The sequence below is a fragment of the Mytilus edulis genome, chromosome 13 (genome assembly GCF_963676685.1).
Source record: "Mytilus edulis chromosome 13, xbMytEdul2.2, whole genome shotgun sequence".
NCBI classification, from domain to species: Eukaryota; Metazoa; Mollusca; class Bivalvia; order Mytilida; family Mytilidae; genus Mytilus; species Mytilus edulis.
Genome location: NC_092356.1, coordinates 11922811 through 11931994, shown reverse-complemented (window position 1 = coordinate 11931994; position 9184 = coordinate 11922811).

The following is a 9184-nucleotide window of genomic DNA, read 5'->3' as shown; positions in this document are numbered from 1 at the left end:
CACTTGAAACCCACTTCCGACTCTTCAAGATGTATTTTCTCCGTTAAATCATGCTCAAGTAATTCTCAGCAAAAATCTTCAGATTTACCCTGCAGTTTAAGTTAACAATGATAAGTTGAAACATGATTGTGGGCTCTTTTTATGCCCCTCGTGGTCACCGGAGGGGCATTAAGTGTTACTCTTGTCCGTCTATACGTTAGTACGAAAATTGGTTTCAGGTCCCTAACGTAATTATTTTGTCTCGCCCAAATAGTATGAAACTTATACACTGGCAATGCTTATTTTAAATTTAGAATTTGGGTGACGTCATTTTTACCGCTCTCGAGTAATGCTCCTATATAACTGTAAATGCAAGCAAATGTATCATCCTGGTCGCATTGACACATTCTCCATTTATTTCATTTATCTTACAGACATCTACTTCATATTTTCAGAAACTTATTTCCACAAGTGGGGGTATACTTATCACGATTAAACAAACACTCTTGTTTTTTTCAATTGTGATTTGTATTTAAACGAATGCATCTTTGTGTGTGTTATATAAAAAAAAAAATATAAAATATGGAGAAAAAAATTGTTTCTATATGATTGTTCATGCAACTGTGTGTGTAAAGAAGTTATATAACTGGAAAATAGGGAAACTAATATAAAATATGATGAGCTTGTGTGTGTGTATTTTGTAATTTGTTTCAAGTATGATTATTTATGCAACTGTGTGTGTTAAAAAAAAATAAAAAAATTGATATTCATGCAGGTGTGGATGTTATAAAAAAAAAAACACATTATAGGATAACTGGATGTGTGATCTTTAGAGCGATAGTTAAAAAAATGGAAATAGAAAAAAAAATAAAACAGGGGTGAGCTTGTGTGTGTGGTAAAAATTGTATATAATGAGGATAAGGTTGTGTGTGTGTGCGTCTTATTTGTTTTAAGATCGTTTATTGTTACAACTGTGTGTGCTTAAAAAAAACTAAAAAAATAGGAGAAAAAAATATATTAAATAAAAAAATAAATTAGGAAGAGCTTGTGTGTGTTTAAAAAATACAAAATGTTAAAAAGTTTAAAATGAGCTTGTATGTTGTGATGTTGTGTACTCTAACAATGACATGATTGTTGTATGTGTTTTTGTTGTAAAGCATTGCTGTGTTCAATATTTATTTTGGGTATATTAAATATTTCTATTGTATATGTTATTGTTGTAAAGCATTGCTGTGTTCAATATTTATTTTGGGTATATTAAATATTTCTATCGTATATGTTATTGTTGTAAAGCATTGCTGTGTTCAATATTTATTTTGGGTATATTAAATATTTCTATTGTATATGTTATTGTTGTAAAGCATTGCTGTGTTCAATATTTATCTTTGGTATAATAAATATTTCTATATTATTTGATTGTTGTTGGGTTTTTTGGTTTTTTTTTGCATTTCCCGTCTCTTTAAAAAATATATTCGTTATACTGCTACATTTCCATGAAAAATGTTTTACAATTAAATTAATCTGTAATTGCATGTTGTTTTTGTTATTCTGTTAATGGTTCATTTCTTTAATTTAGTATTATATTACATTAGAAGGACATGTGCGTCTTATAATCATCAAATACACCAACATAAATAAAGTGTTGTATCTGAGGATTGAACTTAACTACAGAAACTCAAAATTACCAAGAAATCGGAAAAATCATGGTTAGATGATTTCATCAAGACAGACATGTACATACAGTAATCAGTCCATACACCAAATATAGCTTAAACATGTGGTATCTAAAAAACAAATACCCAAAAACTTAACATTGACCAATGATCCATGAAAATGAAGTCAGATGAAACCTGCAAGTCGGACATCTCAACACTGAATAATTATTTCAGACACCGTTACCAAATTATGTAACTTTGACCTTTATCCCGGATCCATAAAATGTAGTGAGAAATTCACTTGACAAAAAAAATACAGTTTTTAAAGTGGTGAGTCTATAAGGACAAGGAAAATAGATAAATGGTGGACAGAACATTTGAGACTAGACCCTCTCAAATATTAACTTTAACATATAGTTTACACACCCTGGCGTACTTTAATCGGTGTCTCATGCTGCCACTTTCATCACATAAAGGGGGTGGCATCTTCGCTAGCCAAGGGTTACGATCCGCTCCCGCTCCTCTTCAAGAAGAGAGCGGGAGTGGATCGTAACCCTTGGCTAGCGAAGATGAGGGGGTGGGGTGATGACCAAACACGGAAACACATGAAATAATAAAATGCCCCGCATGGGCTCTTCTTGATACGACTGCAGAGGTCGAATCCTGAACAGTTGGGGCAAGTATGGACACAACATTCAAGCTTGATACAGCTCTGAATTTGGATTGTGATTAAATTTTTGACACAGCATAGGTTTCTGACACAGAATGAATGTGGTCTAAGAACTTAAAATTTTTAAATTGGACATTCACCTATTATGGTCCAATATCCCAAATCTAAATGCATGGTTAGATTCAGCATATCAAAGAATCCCAAGAATTCAATTTTTGATGAAATCAAATAAAGTTTAATTTTGGACCCTTTCAGTGGCGGATCCAGAAATTTTCATAAGTGGGGGCCCACTGACTGACCTAAGAGGGGGCCCGCTCCAGTCACGCTTCAGTGATTCCCTATATAAGCAACCAAATTTTTTCCCAAAAAGGGGGGGCCGGGCCCCCTGGCCCCCCTCTAAATCCGCCTCTGCCTTTTGACCTCAATGTGAACCAATTTTAAAAAGGGGACACAAAAATCAAAATTCATGGTTAGATGCAGCATATCAAAGAACCACATATGTTCAATTTTTGTTGAAATCAAAGTACCCCGATTTGGACCAACTTGAAAACTGGGCCCATAATAAACAAGAGTGCACACGCTGAAATGTCTCGCCTTCTATACTAATCATTGATATTATGTTGATAGTCCTAAGTATAAAGCTAAGCTTTAATACAACTGTCACATAAACTTAACATAAACCAAGATAACTAAACAAAGACAAATGAACCTTGAAAATGAGGTCAAGGTCAGATGAACCATGCCAGGCAGACATGTACAGCTAACAATGCTTCTATACAACATATATAGTTGAACTATTACTTATAGTTTAAGAAAAATAGACCAAAACAGGGGCGGATGCAGGAATTTTCGAAAAGGGGGGGGGGGGTGCTAACCCAGGGCAAAGGGGGGGTGTAAAACATATGTCCCGATACAAATGCATTGATCGGCAAAAATAAAGGGGGATGCACACCCCCGGAACACCCCCCCCCCCTGGATCCGCCACTGCAAAACACAAAAACTTAAAACCGTGCCATGAACCGTGAAAATGAGGTCAAGGTCAAATAAAACCTGCGCGACTGACATAAAGATCATAAAATATTTCCATACACCAAATATCGATGACCTATGGCATATAGTATTAGATAAAAAGACCAAAATTCAAAAACTTAACTTTGACCACTGAACCATGAAAATGAGGTCAAGGTCACATGACATCTGCCTGCTAGATAGGTACACTTGACAATCATTCCATACAACAAATAAGTAGACCTATTGCATATAGTATGAGAAAAACAGACCAAAACACTAAATTTTTAACTATAACCACTGAACCATGAAAATGAGGTCAAGGTCAGATGACACCTGCCAGTTGGACATGTACACCTTACAGTCCTTCCATACACCGAATATACTAGCCCTATTGCTTGTAGTATCTGAGATATGGACTTGACCGCCAAAACTTAACCTTGTTCACTGATCCATGAAATGAGGTCGAGGTCAAGTGAAAACTGTCTGACAGACATGAGGACCTTTCAAGGTACACACATATCAAATATAGTTATCCTATTACTTATAATAAGAGAGAATTCAACATTACAAAAAATCTGAACTTTTTTTTCAAGTGGTCACTGAACCATGAAAATGAGGTCAAGGACATTGGACATGTGACTGACGGAAACTTCGTATCATGAGGCATCTATATACAAAGTATGAAGCATCCAGGTCTTCCACCTTCTAAAATATAAAGCTTTTAAGAAGTAAACTAACACCGCCGCCGCCGGATCACTATCCCTATGTCGAGCTTTCTGCAACAAAAGTTGCAGGCTCGACAAAAATGCATGTTTAGATTCAGCATATCAAATAACACCAAGAATTCAATTTTTGTTAAAATCAAACTAAGTTTAATATTGGACCTTAATGTAGACCAATTTCAAAACGGGACCAAAAGTTAAAAATCTTAATATACGGTTAGATTCTGCATATCAAAGAACCCCAATAATTCAATTTCTGATGAAATCAAACAAAGTTTAATATTGGACCCTTTGGAACTAAATGTGGATCAATTTAAAACGGGGCCCAAAATCCAAACAGTTAATTCAGGGTTAGATTCAGCATATCAAAGAACCCCATAAATTCAATTTTTGTTGAAATCAAACAGAAGTTTAATTTTGGACCCTGATTTGACCAACTTGACAACTGAGCCCATAATCAAAAATCTAAATAATGTTAATAAAATCAACGGTACCAATTTTGTTGCACCAGATGCGCATTTCGACAAAATATGTCTCTTCAGTGATGCTCGTGGCGAAAATATTTGAAATCCAAAGCTTATATAAAAGATGAAGAGCTATAATCCAAAAGGTCCAAAAAGTATAGTCAAATTCGTGAAAGGAATCAGAGCTTTGCATGAGGGAGATACATTCCTGAATTTATAATAATTTCTAATATTTTGTAACACCAAATTTAAATAACACAAAAAATCCGTATTTTCATGCCAGTACCGAAGTACTGGCTACTGGGCTGGTGATACCCTCGGGGACTAATAGTCCACCAGCAGAGGCATCGACCCAGTGGTAGAAATAAAATCAACGGTACCAATTTTGTTGCACCAGATGCGCATTTCGACAAAATATGTCTCTTCAGTGATGCTCGTGGCGAAAATATTTGAAATCCAAAGCTTATATAAAAGATGAAGAGCTATAATCCAAAAGGTCCAAAAAGTATAGTCAAATTCGTGAAAGGAATCAGAGCTTTGCATGAGGGAGATACATTCCTGAATTTATAATAATTTCTAATATTTTGTAACACCAAATTTAAATAACACAAAAAATCCGTATTTTCATGCCAGTACCGAAGTACTGGCTACTGGGCTGGTGATACCCTCGGGGACTAATAGTCCACCAGCAGAGGCATCGACCCAGTGGTAGTAATAAAATCAACGGTACCAATTTTGTTGCACCAGATGCGCATTTCGACAAAATATGTCTCTTCAGTGATGCTCGTGGCGAAAATATTTGAAATCCAAAGCTTATATAAAAGATGAAGAGCTATAATCCAAAAGGTCCAAAAAGTATAGTCAAATTCGTGAAAGGAATCAGAGCTTTGCATGAGGGAGATACATTCCTGAATTTATAATAATTTCTAATATTTTGTAACACCAAATTTAAATAACACAAAAAATCCGTATTTTCATGCCAGTACCGAAGTACTGGCTACTGGGCTGGTGATACCCTCGGGGACTAATAGTCCACCAGCAGAGGCATCGACCCAGTGGTAGAAATAAAATCAACGGTACCAATTTTGTTGCACCAGATGCGCATTTCGACAAAATATGTCTCTTCAGTGATGCTCGTGGCGAAAATATTTGAAATCCAAAGCTTATATAAAAGATGAAGAGCTATAATCCAAAAGGTCCAAAAAGTATAGTCAAATTCGTGAAAGGAATCAGAGCTTTGCATGAGGGAGATACATTCCTGAATTTATAATAATTTCTAATATTTTGTAACACCAAATTTAAATAACACAAAAAATCCGTATTTTCATGCCAGTACCGAAGTACTGGCTACTGGGCTGGTGATACCCTCGGGGACTAATAGTCCACCAGCAGAGGCATCGACCCAGTGGTAGTAATAAAATCAACGGTACCAATTTTGTTGCACCAGATGCGCATTTCGACAAAATATGTCTCTTCAGTGATGCTCGTGGCGAAAATATTTGAAATCCAAAGCTTATATAAAAGATGAAGAGCTATAATCCAAAAGGTCCAAAAAGTATAGTCAAATTCGTGAAAGGAATCAGAGCTTTGCATGAGGGAGATACATTCCTGAATTTATAATAATTTCTAATATTTTGTAACACCAAATTTAAATAACACAAAAAATCCGTATTTTCATGCCAGTACCGAAGTACTGGCTACTGGGCTGGTGATACCCTCGGGGACTAATAGTCCACCAGCAGAGGCATCGACCCAGTGGTAGTAATAAAATCAACGGTACCAATTTTGTTGCACCAGATGCGCATTTCGACAAAATATGTCTCTTCAGTGATGCTCGTGGCGAAAATATTTGAAATCCAAAGCTTATATAAAAGATGAAGAGCTATAATCCAAAAGGTCCAAAAAGTATAGTCAAATTCGTGAAAGGAATCAGAGCTTTGCATGAGGGAGATACATTCCTGAATTTATAATAATTTCTAATATTTTGTAACACCAAATTTAAATAACACAAAAAATCCGTATTTTCATGCCAGTACCGAAGTACTGGCTACTGGGCTGGTGATACCCTCGGGGACTAATAGTCCACCAGCAGAGGCATCGACCCAGTGGTAGTAATAAAATCAACGGTACCAATTTTGTTGCACCAGATGCGCATTTCGACAAAATATGTCTCTTCAGTGATGCTCGTGGCGAAAATATTTGAAATCCAAAGCTTATATAAAAGATGAAGAGCTATAATCCAAAAGGTCCAAAAAGTATAGTCAAATTCGTGAAAGGAATCAGAGCTTTGCATGAGGGAGATACATTCCTGAATTTATAATAATTTCTAATATTTTGTAACACCAAATTTAAATAACACAAAAAATCCGTATTTTCATGCCAGTACCGAAGTACTGGCTACTGGGCTGGTGATACCCTCGGGGACTAATAGTCCACCAGCAGAGGCATCGACCCAGTGGTAGTAATAAAATCAACGGTACCAATTTTGTTGCACCAGATGCGCATTTCGACAAAATATGTCTCTTCAGTGATGCTCGTGGCGAAAATATTTGAAATCCAAAGCTTATATAAAAGATGAAGAGCTATAATCCAAAAGGTCCAAAAAGTATAGTCAAATTCGTGAAAGGAATCAGAGCTTTGCATGAGGGAGATACATTCCTGAATTTATAATAATTTCTAATATTTTGTAACACCAAATTTAAATAACACAAAAAATCCGTATTTTCATGCCAGTACCGAAGTACTGGCTACTGGGCTGGTGATACCCTCGGGGACTAATAGTCCACCAGCAGAGGCATCGACCCAGTGGTAGTAATAAAATCAACGGTACCAATTTTGTTGCACCAGATGCGCATTTCGACAAAATATGTCTCTTCAGTGATGCTCGTGGCGAAAATATTTGAAATCCAAAGCTTATATAAAAGATGAAGAGCTATAATCCAAAAGGTCCAAAAAGTATAGTCAAATTCGTGAAAGGAATCAGAGCTTTGCATGAGGGAGATACATTCCTGAATTTATAATAATTTCTAATATTTTGTAACACCAAATTTAAATAACACAAAAAATCCGTATTTTCATGCCAGTACCGAAGTACTGGCTACTGGGCTGGTGATACCATCGGGGACTAATAGTCCACCAGCAGAGGCATCGACCCAGTGGTAGTAATAAAATCAACGGTACCAATTTTGTTGCACCAGATGCGCATTTCGACAAAATATGTCTCTTCAGTGATGCTCGTGGCGAAAATATTTGAAATCCAAAGCTTATATAAAAGATGAAGAGCTATAATCCAAAAGGTCCAAAAAGTATAGTCAAATTCGTGAAAGGAATCAGAGCTTTGCATGAGGGAGATACATTCCTGAATTTATAATAATTTCTAATATTTTGTAACACCAAATTTAAATAACACAAAAAATCCGTATTTTCATGCCAGTACCGAAGTACTGGCTACTGGGCTGGTGATACCCTCGGGGACTAATAGTCCACCAGCAGAGGCATCGACCCAGTGGTAGTAATAAAATCAACGGTACCAATTTTGTTGCACCAGATGCGCATTTCGACAAAATATGTCTCTTCAGATTCAGCATATTAAAGAACCCCAAGGTTTCAAGAATAAAACCCCATTGAAATTTGTCAAGAAATAAGCATTTAATACAAAGTATTAGAAAAGTATTGTTAATTTGTTTTTGGCCCCTAATTCCTAAACGGTTGGGGTCATAACCCCCAAATTCAATCCCATTCTTCCTTTTTTTTTGGTATGGAACCTTGTAGTACAATTTCAGAGAGATCCATACACTTGTACACAAGTTATTGTCTGGAAACTAGAAAAATGCTTATTTGCACCCCTTTTTAGGCCCTTAATTTCTTAACTGTTGGGACCATAACCCCCAAAATCAATCCCAACCTTGAAGGCTTCCTTTTGTGGTTTCAAACCTTGTGTTTAAAGGACAAGGTTCAAAAATGGCCTAAAATATCAACTTTATCATAAAACACCAAAAAGGTCTCAATTTGGTTCGCAAATGGGTCTATTTCAAAAGTATAAATGCTAAATATATCAGTTCTTTTCATAAGAGTACAAGATATTCGCCAAAAGTAAGCCCATTTGGACATTTTGTCAAAATATGATGATTTTGTGCATTTTTCAGACCTTAAAGCTTTTGAAACAAATTGGCCGCCACTTACGATCCAAAATGTGTTGTAACCAAAGTTTCCAATTTTGATATAGATTTCATCAATATAAAAACTTTTTGGATCGAAGATGGAGGCCAAGGTTAATTATGTCAAAAACAATTGAAATTATGGACAAAAAGTACCAAAATTGACCTTTTAATACAAATTATGCTCATTTAAGGGGTCATTGCTCCATAGATAGTAAAGGAAAGTGCCAGAAAAAACATTTTTGTCTTTAATAGTAGTATTATCACAAGTATTTCTATGTGAAATTTGTAATTTTTTGGCCCGATTTAAAAAACATAAAAAATTCAGGGCCAATTTTAACCCTTCGTGAACCTCCTCCTTTCCTCAGTCAGGGGCATTACTTAAACAAGTAACAATTAAAATTACCTATACAAGTAATGTTGAAAACGAGGCTATTTTAAATATTACTTATATAAGTAACTTTTCTGAATATTGATTTTTTAGGTGTCCAAGAATACAGATTTTACTATCTTTAACAAATTTTCA